The sequence below is a fragment of the Equus quagga genome, chromosome 11 (genome assembly GCF_021613505.1).
Source record: "Equus quagga isolate Etosha38 chromosome 11, UCLA_HA_Equagga_1.0, whole genome shotgun sequence".
In the NCBI taxonomy this organism is placed as follows: domain Eukaryota; kingdom Metazoa; phylum Chordata; class Mammalia; order Perissodactyla; family Equidae; genus Equus; species Equus quagga.
In genome coordinates this window covers 9,226,601-9,241,188 of record NC_060277.1, presented here as the reverse complement: position 1 = coordinate 9,241,188, position 14,588 = coordinate 9,226,601, and the positions used below count along the sequence as shown (strand labels likewise).

General features: G+C 38.8%; 1 protein-coding gene across 1 annotated transcript in view; it reads right to left on the bottom strand.

Moving 5' to 3' along the window:
• Positions 1-14,588, bottom strand: part of THEMIS (thymocyte selection associated) — a 169,027-nt gene that overhangs the window by 62,165 nt on the left and 92,274 nt on the right. The window lies entirely within an intron of this gene.

Below are 14,588 nucleotides of genomic sequence, written 5' to 3'. Positions count from 1 at the left end.
AAGAGGGCAAGATTGACAAGAAACACAAAGTCTCCAGATCAGAACACAGTTAATTATTTGCAGAGCATCTTAGCACTGGTGAGGTTATGAGAGCTTGATGTTACCCTGCACAGACAGAGGGACTGTACCACAGACTCAAAAAAGTAGAACACTAGAGTTTGGCTTGTACATTGACCCAACATCCTCTCAGGAGAAGGAGAATCTTTTATTCTGGGAGGTAACAAGTGTCTACAGAATAGATACATTTCTAAATCTCTCTGAAGCAATATACTGTCTCTGTCTTCCAGGGTTTGTTTGCTCTTCAATCATCCTTTAACCAGGTTTGCCAGTTGTCTTTCCTCAGAGAGTTTGGACCACGTGGTCACACGAAGGCATTCACAAAGAATCGTCTTCCAACAATCAGACCCAGGGCTTGAGACTAGACGGTCTGGCGGCCTTTCCTGAATTACTGTACAGCTTTCTACTATTGAATAATGAAAGATTGGGAGACTAATGTAAAGGAAGTTTTTCATTCCATCAGGAAAAAGTAAAATGCTTTCTTGACATTTTCATTAAACAAACCAATGATATTCATAATTATTACCTTAGTCTGAACTACCTGAACTTTTGAGAGTAATCATTTATGGCAGTAACATGGTACTAAAATACATTTTCAGATTGTAGTTCCTATTTGAAAGTAAGTTATTTTCACATTTTATACCTATATCTTTTCTTGAAAAAATACAACAGCAGTGATCATCCCAGCAGAAATTCTCCCTTTTTGTCACTGAACGAGCGGTAAATTTTGATATCTTATAAACTCTTTTCAGACAAGGCTACTTCACCTAATCCTCATCACCTTCCACACACTTTCCGAGAATATGAACAAATATTAGAGAAATAAAATTGACTTTACTTTGATATAGTAAAAATATTTTCAAATAAATTTCCAAATTGGAACAACATGACCCTAACACGTAGGTCGCACTTTAGAAACAAAGCTTCGGTGTCTGCGGCATTGCTGATGTTAATCGTTTAGCACCCTCTTACAGCCAGAGCAATTCTCTTAAGACATAAATCAGGTCATACTATATCTCTGCTCCAAACCTTTTGAGGGCTCCTCATGTCAGTGATAGAAAAAAATCAGAGTCTTTTCAACGGCCTATAATACCCTACGTGGCTGGCTCATCCTCGGTAACAGTTGGTTTTTGCTAATTATTTTCTTTTGTTTTGTTTTGCTTTATCTACGTATTCCAACCAACTGATAGATGGTTTGATAAACAATTGAGTATAATTAGCAAGTAGCTTAGAAATGAGTTATTTAGCTTTGCACTGAAACTGGATGCATTCTGTATATAATCCAAATTGCTCTCTTGTTCAACTCCACACAAAGATTTATTAAGCATCTTTTGAGGATGGCCATACACGCATTCAAAACATGGTATTTGCTGTACAAACTATCTCAGGCCTAACAAAGGAGATATGTACATCAATGTTCAATCAATACTAATGTTAGCAAATAAAGCAGCAAAAGGGAAAATTAAAATGCTAAGAAATAAAATGCTAAGATATTCCAAGTAAACTGTGGTCAAGATCATTTGACTTGGTCCAAACTGGAAAATTCTCTTGAGTGAAGTAAGGAATATCCAGAGACTTAGATCCGTTCTATCTCGGAGGAAGACAGAAGTAGAGAGACATTAATTTTATAAAGTTCAAAAAAAATTCGGTAGCAATGGCAATACACAATCCAGGTGTATTGGCTTAACACAGTCTTTGCTTGCCTGGTTACGCACAGACCTGCAGAATCAGGGCAGATCCAACGAGGAAAACAGTGTACTATACACCTGGCTCTCCAACCGTGCGTCAGCAGCACCATTTTTGTGTGAAAAGAAAAATGTTCCTGCTCCTAAATCTATGTTATTGATGTGTCTAATCCCAATGCCTTTCACCTAAAGGAAACAGCTATTTCAAATCATGAAATTTGCATATAAAACAGCTAAAATTGAGCTATCTTTTAAATGGGGCTATATTAATTGCCTTTTGATATGTTAGTTTTTAGGCATGTGTTATTTCTTTGGATTTTGTCCTTGGAACTACCCTGTGATGAAGGTGCTACTGCTCTGTTTTGTCAGTGATGGAGGCAATAAAAATGGATTCCATGCGACGAACAATAGAGCAGAAAAGTTAATAGAGGCATTCATATACCACTTTTCCAGGGGGCATCATGGGTCCCTTAGAAGTACGTCAGCAGTACTGGCAGGAGAGCAGGAAGAAAGGCCCACCCTGACACTGACTGCAAATGGGAACCTTGGGCAAAATTTTTTTTCTTTTTATTTTATTTATTTTTTATTTATTTTTGAGGAAAATTAGCCCTGAGCTAACTGCTGCCGATCCTCCTCTTTTTGCCAAGGAAGACCGGCCCTGAGCTAACATCCGTGCCGATCTTCCTCTACTTTATATGTGGGATGCCCACCACATCATGGCTTGCCAAGCGGTGTCATGTCCACACCCGGGATCCACACCAGCGAACTCCAGGCCACTGAAGCAGAAGGTGCAAACTTAACCGCGGCACCACCAGGCCGGCCAGCCCCAGTTTTCTTAGCTATAAAATGGTGACAATGATACCTGTATCACAAGGTTGTGTTACAGGGGTCAGAAGAGATGGCGTACACAAAACCACTGTGTATTATTCTAGTTGCTGGAAAGACACAACTTTAACATTTGGTAACATATTTCTCAATAACCCGATGTTAGGAAAATTCTGAGAATCATCATTTTGGATTGTGTTTCTGGTTCTTTCAAAATGCTTCTCATTTTGAACTATTCCCTAAAAAGCGTATGTTGCCAATCAAATCTGAATTACTGCCTAACTCTCTAGACCACTCTCTTGAAGGCTGATCACCTTTCAACCATGGTTCAAGATTTAGTTTTCATAATAGGAAATAGTTTTGCAGCGTGGTCTGGCAGGGCTTTATAGAGCAGCTTCAGTGAGGCTGACATGTGCTTTTATTAACTATGTTTCCTGTAGCTGCACAGACAATGAGAAATCCACTTCTGTGAGCAGAACCAATTATAAGTGAATAGGTACATTTTTTCCCTGGCCTAGTCATGATGTCAAATATTTGATTAGAGAGGTCTTGTGCTTTTAGCTAAATGGGGGTAAATTTCTTTCCATTTGCAAGAACAAGCTATTTCTGCCTTTCATTCCATAGCCTCTTAGTGTCTTAATTCTGATTTCTCAATGCCAAATAGAGTCACAAATGTAATACCCTGGAGATGGGGAAAACAATATTGTTATATTTGTTTGAAAACAAATTGAGTTAGCTTCAGGAAGGAATAGGCTGCACCACTGCACAGAATCAGACGCATTTGTGACGTGGGAAAAAAGAGAGACAAGTTACACAGAAAAAATGGGTGCTAGTGTAGGCAACATGGCGATGGAGCCGGTAGCCCTGGAAAGAGATCTCAAGAGGAGTGTCAAATACAGGGAAACTTTAAGTCAAAACAGATAAAAAGGTGGATGAGGATACTGCTGTGCGCATATCAAATGGAGCGACACAATCACAACAAATCAGGTGTGGAAGTGCAGGACTGAAAGAGGGAAGGGGGATTCTGAAAAGAGCCAGTTCCCGGTAAAATCGTCTTGGAGAAGGTAAGAAAAGAGAAAACAGGAACCAAGTTCCTACTAAATGCAGGATTAAGAAGATAAAGCAACTCCCACTAAATCAAGCATTACAGACAAGGGCTCCTCTTTGGATGGCAAAGACAGAGAGAAACTTATAGGAAATGTCACCAGGAAGACCACCATCCCCCCAAAACACCATAAGCTCATTTTTGGATACCTCCTATATCTTCTCTTTAAAAATCTTCAGCTATAGCAAAGCAACCTGTTGATATTTCAAGGGACTCAAATGAAGATTTTCCAGTTACTTTTAACTGTTTACTGACCAGTGTGTAGATAAAGAATCATAGATTGATAGAATATTTAGGCTCAAAGAAATAGTAATGATCTTTACTCTAACCTCATTTTATAGCCAAGGATGCTAAGATTACCCCAGTTCACATGGCACGATAGTAACAGAGCCAGGAAAAAATCATATTCTCCTAATTTCCAGAGAGCCTTTCTTTTCCCCCTAGATATCTAAGATTAAATTTTCAACATTTTCAGAAGAAGACTGTACCTATATGAAGATCTAGAGAAGAAAATTCTGTTAATAAGAGAGCCCAGGGAAGAATAAACTAAATTTAAAAGGTCAGTTGTAGAGAGTTATAACATGAAGATTTCTTACTGAAAGTAGAAGGAAAAAACGCAACTCAGAAAGAAATACTTTTGGCTTTGCACTCAAAATGTAGCTAGAACTATAACCACTTGTTACTTCCATTGCTACCCTCCTGGTCCACGCATGGCACTGTGTATGGCAACGCCTCCCTAAATGGCCTCCTGTTTCCATCCTTGCTTCCTTACTGCCTAACAGCAGCACAGAAGTCAGAATGAGCACTTTAAAATGTAAGTCCATTTTTGTCATTCCCCAACTTCATCCCCTAATCACTTTTGTGTCTCATGAAAATTTAAGCCAAAATCTCGACAGTGGCCTTCAAAGACCTCCACAATCTGCCTCTTGTATTTCCTCTCTGATGTTATCTCCTTTCATCTCCTTCGCTCACGCTAACCAGCCATCCTGGCCTTCCAGCTGATTCTTGAGCACATTAGCTACCCTCCTGCCTCAGGGTTTGTACTACCTCTTTCTTATGTCTGGAATCCCCACCCCATCCCACACCCCATACCCCACACCCCATTTTCTGCATAGCTCATCTTATCCATTCCAGTCTTTGGACAAGGATCTCCATAAGGCATACAATGACCACCCTACTTAAAGTTATTCTACTCCCCTTGCACTCTTTATTTATTTATTTTTTTTTTTTGAGGAAGATTAGCCCTGAGATAACTGCTGCCAATCCTCCTCTTTCTGCTGAGGAAGACTGGCCCTGAGCTAACATCCATGCCCATCTTCCTCTACTTTCTATGTGGGATGCCTAACACAGCAAATGACACGTAATTAAGCCTTTATATCTATGGAACTAAAATAGGAGCAAACAATTGTAATAATAATAATAATTTTATCATCTAAAATAATTATAGATATAAATAATTTAAAAGCATTTTAAATCCAATGTACAATTAGAGTAATTTTAAAGAAATGCAAACCAATAGATTTTTAAATCTTCCTCCTCAATCTTTTATTCTAAGTATATAGTTCCAGTTTTCCTCTCTGTAGCAGTCATATACTCTGAATTTTTCTTGGCTTATTAAGAATGTGTCCATTATTCTGAGCTCCTTAACATATTAATCCTTATCAGCCTTTTTCTTTTTATGGATCCACATCTCTCCTAATGAAGAAAAGGCTTCGTATTCTCTCCGGATCTTATGTTATCACTCACGTGACGTGAAATTCTAAAATTACTAGTGCTAGTCCTACTCTTAGTTCTAGTTCTTAAAGTTTATTTCAACCACAGCTGAGTTGTTACCGAAGGGCTTTCTGCTGATGCCAGGAACGGCCTTAGGCCTTCCTTTAAATTATAACAGCTCTTGGATAGTTTAAGTATTCTCCAGCTTTTTCTAATCACTGGATCAGGAAAGAAAAACCCTTAGCGTGAAAAACGTACATTTACAAGAATAGCATATCAGAAGGAAGTGTCTTTCCTCACCTGATCACTTCCCTGAGCTTTGATATCACCCAGAGGTACAGTTGAAGATTTTGTAACTGCTAAAGACCAGAGGCAGTGTTATAGGCTGGCATCTCTCAGACATTGAAGTTTCTTTAAAAGATGACAGATTTGAAGCACATTTAAATAGATTTTAAAAGAAAGATATGAGATCATTTCCAGTTACTTTCCTTAATGAATCCAGATATATGACTTATTCTACTGAGAGCTATTTTGCATGTATAAAATAAGGGATCTGTGAGTGGACAGGAACTTAAAAAGTGAACATAGATAGAGAAGAGATTGAGGGTTAAGCCCTAAGGCACTGGAACGTTTGCAGTTAAGGCAGAGCCAGCAAAAAATTCAAGAGAAAATCAACCACTGCAGCATAAGGAAATCAGGAGGACATGATGTTCCAGAAGACAAAGAAAGGATTTCAAAAAGTAGTCTTATTCAACTGTGCCATTTACCACTCAGTATTCAAGTAATATGAGGACTGAGGATCGACCATAAAATTTGTCAACCTAGGTATTTCTGGTAACCAGGACACATTATGTACCTCTCAGCTTCAATGACCTCATCTGCAAAATAGGGATAATAACAGCACCATTTCATGAAGCTGTGTGAAGGATTAAATAAGATAACAATACATGTAAGCAGCTAGATAATGCCAGAGACAGAGGAAGAACTCAGTAATGGGCAGGTGGTTTTTTAATTACAGAAGTCTGAGACCAGTCTGGATCCAAGACCTTACAATATTTTATTGAACACAGGATGCCTGACAACCCCACGAGAGAGAATTTGGCTGGGGAAGAACCTAGTTTGAACAGAAAATGTAGAAATGACTACAGCTCAGGGGAGAAACTGCATCCAGAGAGAAAGAGGAGAAAAATAATTTGGGGAGGCAATTCCCATCCTTGGATCACCATTGAGAGAACACACTTCACATGACTTGGAGTTTTACCTTACTTCACAACTAGTAACTGTGTACTTTTTAAACATTAGTTAAGATTGGGAAGGCAGTTGAAAACAACAAACTTCCATTAAGGACAAATAGTATATAAAGTTTAGTAATCTAAATAAGCATAATGTTACAAGTTAAAATTACGTCCTTATCTCTTACACTAGGGGAACAGATATTTCTTGCTTTTTATATATTATGTAAGTCCATAATCTTACAATCAACCCTGAACTGTGTCTGCATAAATAACAGAGACTTACTATATAGTTGCTGTGGTCATTTGATACCTAAATTTATTCCTGTTTCGTTAATTTCGTAGTCAATGGCCTTCTGATTTTATAGGATTTCTTTTAATTTTTTCTCTCCTCATCAAATTTAAAAGTAACTATGTAATTGGTTCATGGTAAATGTCTTAAACAATTGGCATATCTTACAAAATAGCTAAGAGCAACTTGTTCTATTAGAAGTGTATCTTGATAATGAGTACTGGGTGGAGGCATTCTAAGACAGGATCATACTGAAGTTAGATTCTGCGTGAAGTACTATATGAGGAGTTCAGTGTTGTAAAATGTTGGCTAAGGCATTTGTATAAATCTTTTCTTTCTCTACAAATTTTTAGAGTCTTTATGGACCCTGTGGTCTCTTAAGTTCAAGGTTAATTTTTACTTACTATTCTATTTTTCATATAAATCTTTTTCTTCTTACATTTTCTACTCTTCAAAATTTGAAAAAAATACTTATTTTTAGAAGCCCATCCTTATGCATTCTTTCATAGCCATCTTATACTCATTTTCTATCTTAACACTTACTCAGGAAATTTGATTTGGGAAGCAAAGCACAAATGTTTTCATTTAGGCAAGTCTGACATCAACGAAAACACTGCCAAAAGATTAACAGTAATGGTTGATTTGCAAGAAAGTGCGGAGTTGTAGCAAAACTTATTTGCCCAAATATATAGCTTATCTTATGAATTTATTTTTAGGCAAAGTTTTTATTCTAAAATGAATTCATAACTGATAAATATAGTAATGGAAAACTCAGATAAATCAGTTCTGAAAACTACAAAGCTAGTTAGAACCTACCTTCTATAGATTTCTCCAACTATTCTTTAGATTTTTTTAATTTAAAAAACAAAACTGAAGGTAGCGAGCTCAAAGAACAGAACGTAAATATCTAGTGAGCCCACACTCAACTCAATGGTTCTGGACACTAAAATCCCTAGAGGGATTATAAGAACTTGGCAATTGAAATGCCCTCACTTTATACATACTCTGCATTGAACGTTCCAAACTGTTAATTCTCCTGCTATAGCTTGTCATTTCTAAAGAGGGATTTCCAGGCGATAGACAGTTAAGAAAATGAAAACTATTCTAACTTTCATAAAAACCAGAAATCTAATGTGAAATGCTTTACTCCAGATTTCTTTCAATCATTTTGCCAATTGCTGGGAAAATAAGCACATTTTTTTAATTCACACTTTTTTGGAGCTAAAAAGTAAAACTCACTAACACTGAAAATATGATAATCATGTGTTTGGTGATATTTTAGCTCTTGACTCCACAGATGGGAGAAGGAGGCAAGGAACAGTATTAATTAATGTTTTCCATCAGTTCTTCCTCACTCTCCCAGTGAGAACATTCTCAGTTGGTTATAAGCTCAAAGAGGGCCAAAACTTTGGTTCATTCAAGTATTTCCACTAGAAGTGTACTTAGTCATCCCAGAATGGAAACAAAGTTCACTGGACATAAACTTTCTGGAGAAAGATGAGTATTTTAGTAATAGTTTAAGAACTTGTTCATTTTTTTGTTGAAATTCTCTTAAAATCAAGCAATGTTTCCTAATGCCTTACTTTGCCCAATTCTTTTTCATTTAAAACTCTTAAACCATTCTTCAGCTACCCAGCTAGAGGTATTAATGTAGTACAAGTCATGCTTACAGTAAAACTTTAAAAGTTCTGCTTACTTGCCCACTTCCAGAAGCACAAAAAGAGCTTATAAATATTCTGCACTTCCCGTTCCGCACAGACTTCTACCTGCAAGGTTTCCGTTGGAACTCAAGTTTGGCTAATTTTAAACTCAGTACTTCCTTTAATCATCCATTGCCCTCTCCTCCCATCTTATTCACTTCCGCCTATTATAGCTGGTTGTTTACAGGCTCATGCCATTTACTAAACTGTAACCTCAGGCAACCAAAAATCCATGATGAATTCATCTGTATGTGTCTTGCTTTAAGAACAGCTCAAATATCAGCCAAAAATATGCTGAAATTGTATCTCAGAGTTCAAATATGTCAACTTTTTAAAGGAAAATCATTTGTTCCCTTTACGTTTCTTATTATCCAGATTTAAAGCCCCCATTTTTTAAGTATATTTTTATTTTTATTTATATTTGTGTGTGTGTGTTTGAGGAAGATGGTCCCAGGCTAACATCCATGCCAATCTTCCTCTACTTTGTATGTGGGACGTTGCCACAGCATGGCTTGATGAGTGATGTGTAGGTCCATACCCCGGATCCGAACCTGTGAGCACCAGGCCACCTAAGCAGAGCACATGAAATTAACCACTATGCCACTGGGCTGGTCTCTAAAACCCCAATATTCGAAGTAAGCCCACAGTCTGCCTTCATCGCCTATGGTCTTTTAAAATTGCTAAAATAATTTTCCCTGTTCACAGGGAAACAGCCTTCCAACTTCTATGTTAGACCAAGAGGACACCCAGGTTAGATCCACATCAGTGTTCAGAAGCTCAGCATTGGTTACAAATCCAAACACTCTTAATGTCTTTACAGCACATCAGGTTAACAAAAACAAGACCAGATCACACTATCTATGACCGAATTCTATAGATGACACATGAGTGACTGTAACACTCTTCTCTAAAGATCAGGATTTAGCCCAGGAGCGTGGGTTTCTTTAACACTTTTGAGCCACTCTAACTGTCACACCAGATCAGAAGCAAGTCTTCACACCCGGCAGCAGCAGCTGCTGAAGTGTCTCTCTACACTTCCCCAAAACTAGTGCTCTCCTTCTGTCTTTTCCAGCCCTCACTCTCATTCCGCTACAGGGTTTGTTTTCTGCTCAATTCACAGTACCTTGCCATTACTGCCTCCCTTGCTCTCTGCCTTAATGTCTCCTGTGGGTGTTCTTGTCTGACAGAAGTCTAGAAATTCTGGCAGCAAAGTGGACACTTGGGCATTAAATGGCCAAACAGAGTTAGTGAAATGCAAGATTTCTGCTCCCTGTTGCAGTCTCTGAAGGAGTGGAATATCTCATCTTTCAACCAACGGTTTGTTTTTCCTATCTGGTTATAGGCTCTTTCATAAGGATACAGAAGTTACATTTCTCCTGTGTGGCACTCAGAAATCATAGCCATATATATCCAGGACAGGCAAAAACCCCAGTGAGTATATGTTCTTTCAAACTATCTGAAACTACTTCTGACATAGAAACTAACCCTTAAGGAAGGAGAGTCTACCCCACAACATTCTTATTTAGGATACAATTTTAGGCCCAAGCTCATTGATTTAGTCCTTTTATAATATTGTTTTCATCTGATTAAGAATCAGGGAGCCAACCCGGTGGCGTAGTGGTTAAGTTCACACACTCTGCTCTGGCGGCCCGGGGTGTGCAGATTCAGATCCCAGGCACAGACCTAGCATTCCTTGTCAAGCCATGGTGTGGTGGCATCCCACATAAAATAGAGGAAGATTGGCACAGATGCTAACTCAGTGACAATCATCCTCAAGCAAAAAGAGGAAGACTGGCAACAGATGTTAGCTCAGGGCTAATCTTCCTCACAAAAAAAATAAATAAAGGGTCAGAATGCACACATCTTGAAAGACGCTATTTCTACATTGTCACATTGTCACAAGCCTAAAAGGAATTTTGAGGGATCACTTGGTATATTCTCTTCCCTTTGTTTGGGCCCCATATATTATTCTCCCAAACAGTTAACAATCACATTTTAAAAACAACAACAAAATCCTTCAGTGTAAAATTTCACGGCCTTACGATGTGCTGTCGTCTCTGCTGATATCCATCCCCCCCTCACCTGCCCCTGTTCATATCCACAGTAGAATTCTCAAATTTCTACTACAATTGGTTTTTTTCTTATTTAGGTTTTTCTAAAGCTAGGGAACAATCTTACTTTGGAAAACAATTCTTTCTATTTATCCTAGTTCCTAGAACCTGTCTTCGTATATTCTTAATTTCTAAACTCCTTAGATGAACTGTAGGGCTCATAACTGACAATGGATACCTGCCACAAGTGAATTTGGCTAACGCTGAGTGCGTTTGGTTTCTCACTCTTAGACAGGCTGTACATCTGTCCTGTTAGTCAACAGCGCAAGAAATGATCTAGTAACGCTAATGACCTGCTGGGAAGGCAAAAGTAAACTTATGTAATGAAGCATCCGATACTCTTCTCTACGTATGTAATATGATATTTTAGTGAGTTAAGTGAGTTTGAACACTTAAACTCTGAATAACCCTTACAAATTGTTCTCTAAATTTAAAGCAGTATTCCACACACAATCTAAAATCTTAGAGACTTGTTTTCAATGGCTGCTTCCTGCCTGTTGAGTATAAAAATGTTCTATTTGATCACTTCAAAAGCACATAGAGAGAAGAGCTTTAACATAGACGTCAGAAGAAACATAAAAGAAATATATGAAAGGATGGCTTTGTGATAATAAAAAATAGTTGCAAGACTTTTGAGAATATTATGAGGAAACCGACAGTGTCTGTTTATATTCCAAACACGATCCACTAAGTGGATGTCTGTCTTCACAGTGAGAAAAATTGTCGAAAATGAGAAGGTCAGTAGATCTGAACACAGGTAAATTATAGCATCCTCTGACATTTTTAAATGATTTCAAAAAAATATAGTTCTTTATCTACCACAGTAGAATTGAAGGAACTAATCACAGACAAAGAATCATAGGCCCTTCTCAACTGACTGATAAACTTTGAACCAAGCAGGAGTCTCCTAACAACATCACTGACCCAGGGTTTCCTAGCATCTGTTATGACGTTTTCAGAGACAAGAAATCTGTTCCAACATATTACACCAAACTTGTTCTCCCTTTGACTCTCTACCAATGTTATAATGGAAAATGAGAATGTCTCCTTGCCACAGAGTAGCTCTGTAAACGTATAAAATAACTAATATCATCTAGTACCAAGTCATTGAAGTTTAGACTATTACTCAGTTCTCTCAACCTCGGATGAAAAATGATTCCCGGACCTTTTAACATCTTAACAAACAACTCCTAACATCTTAAAAACCTTCAGTTACCCACATTCTTTTGAAGTGGGGCTCAGAACTGGACATAAGAATCCACATGGGGTCCAACAACTGAACAAGCAGTCAGGAATCATTAAGTTGATCTAGAATCCTACGTGTATGAATTTAGTTAAAGATTGCCTTAGTTTCATTTTACTAGCTATGAGATAGTGGAAAATATGTATATTGTTTTCTGTCCCTGGTGCCTGACACAGAGCTCCAGAAACCCTTATAATTTCCTAAGTGATAAGAACACTAGGAGCGTCTTTTGTTCTAACGTTTGGTCTTTGACTCCAGTTCCTGACACAGGGCTCCTAAATTCCTTGGAATTTCCTGGGTGATAGGAGTATCTTTTGTTCTACTGATGTGACTCTGGGTGGGCTCCTGGAACCCTCCTGGAGGGGGACTCATCACAGGAAAGACCAAGCCATGATTAGAAGCTTGGAATTTTCAACTCCCCCCTCCCTCCATTCTCCACAGAAGAGAGAGGACTGGAAATGGAGATTATGCCTGTGTGAAGAAGTCTCCATAAAAATCCCAGAAGTATGGGGTTTGGAGAGCTTCCAGGTTAGTGAACACATTCACATACCGGGAGAGTGGTACATCTCAACTCCACGGGGACAGAGGCTTCTGCACTGGAGACCCTCCCAGACCCCGCCCTATGTATTTTTTCATCTAGCTGTTCATCTGTAACCTTTATCATATCCTTTAATAAAGTGGTGAACATAAGTGTTTCCCTGAATTCTGTGAGCCCTTTTAGCAAATTCATCAAACCTGAGGAGGAAGTTGTGAGAACCTCTGATTTGTAGCTAAATTAGACAGAAGTTGTGGGTAATCTGGGGACCTACGATTTGCGATTGGCTTCTGAAGAGGGGGCAGTCTTGTGGGACTGAGCCCTTAACCTGTGAGACCTAACACTATCTCCAGGTAGATGTGTCAGAACTGAGTTGGACATGCAACTGGCGTTGAAGAACTGCTTGGTGAGGGAAAAGCCCCACACATCTGGCGTCAGAAGTGTTGTGAGTGTGGTAGCAGCATGACAGTAAAGAAGAAACCCAGGAGGAGGACTGGAGGCGCTTCTATGAATGCTTTCTTAATAGTTTAGGATTTTGGATTCCTTCAGTTCTGATTGTAATGGACATCTATTCTTTTGCGTCTCCAGATCTTCATGTCCTGTTCCAACATCTCCGTTATTTGAGAAAGCCCGTCCTTATCCCCTTCCTCACCAACTGGCTGGAGTTGGAGCAGCCAAGGAGTTGATTGAACCAAGAGATGAAAATGTGACCCAAATTCCTTCTCTCTCTCTCTCTTTTTTTTTTTTTTTTTGAGGAAGATTAGCCCTGAGCTAACATGTGCTGCCAATCCTCCTCTTTTTGCCGAGGAAGATTGACTCTGAGCTAACATCCATGCCCATCTTCGTCTACTTTACATGTGGGACGCCTGCCACAGCATGGCTTGATAAGCTATATGTAGGTCCACACCCGGGATCCAAATTGGCAAATCCAGGGCCACTGAAGCTGAGGGCAGGAACTTAACAGTTGCACCACTGGGCTGGACCCCAAAGTCCTTCTCTCTTTAAATTGGAAACAGACAAAGAGATTATATTCTTCTCTAGTGATGAAACTATGAGATGCAGGACTGTTAGCAGTAGCATGCCTCTTGTGAATAAAGCTAGCCTGAGAAAATAAACAAATATGTGATGAAAAGTAAGGACCACTCTGGCCGTGTTCAAGATCCTGTCTCCAATTGTCCCCAAAGCTTAGCTGCACCCTTAGGTTCTCCATGAGCTAATCAATTCATCAAAATGAAAAAGAAAAATAAGCTACTTTGCTTACAAAACAAGTGCTAACTTAAATATAGGTTTTTCTATCTAAAGTTTGTACTTATTCCTCCCTCCCAACTTCATGTCCTATATTAGCTTTCTTTTGATGCTGTAACATAAACTTGGTGCCGTAAACAATAGAAATTTATTATCTTAGACTTCTATGAGTCAGAAATCCGACACAAGTCTTAATGGCTAAAATCAAGATGTCTGCACAGCTGCCCTCCTTTCTGCAGGTTCTAGGAAAGAAAGTTTACTTGTCTTTTCTAGCTTTTAGAGACCATCTGCATTCCTTGGCTTAATGCTCCCTTTCCAGATCTTCAAAGGCAGCAACGTTGTGTCCCTCTGACCGTTCGTCTGTAGTCACAGCTCTCTCTGACCCTGCCCTCAATTGGAAAAGGTTCTTTTAAGGCCTCTTGTGTAAAGGTCCTTCTAAGGACCTACTTGGATAATCCAGGATAATCTCCTCATCTCAAGGTCCTTAAGTTTAAGCACATGTGCAAAATCTCTTTTGCCATCCCATGGAACACATTCACAGCTTCTGAAGGTTGAGACATGGACCTTAGGAGGGGTGAAGGGGTGCAGACGGGGACAGGACATAATTCTGCTACCACTAAAAATGAGAAGAGCATTTCATCTCTCGCCACGTTCAACTCGGTAGTAAAAATATATTAAACAAAAGAAGCCAGACACCCTCCACCTTAATAGCAGCCTGCTAATCAACATTATTTGGGAACAACTTAATTTGAAATAACTCCTTCAAAATTGTTTTTCTGGAAAGGAAACTTCTGCTGGTTTTATCTTTGACAGAAGATGAGTTTGAAGATCTTACTGGATTTCCC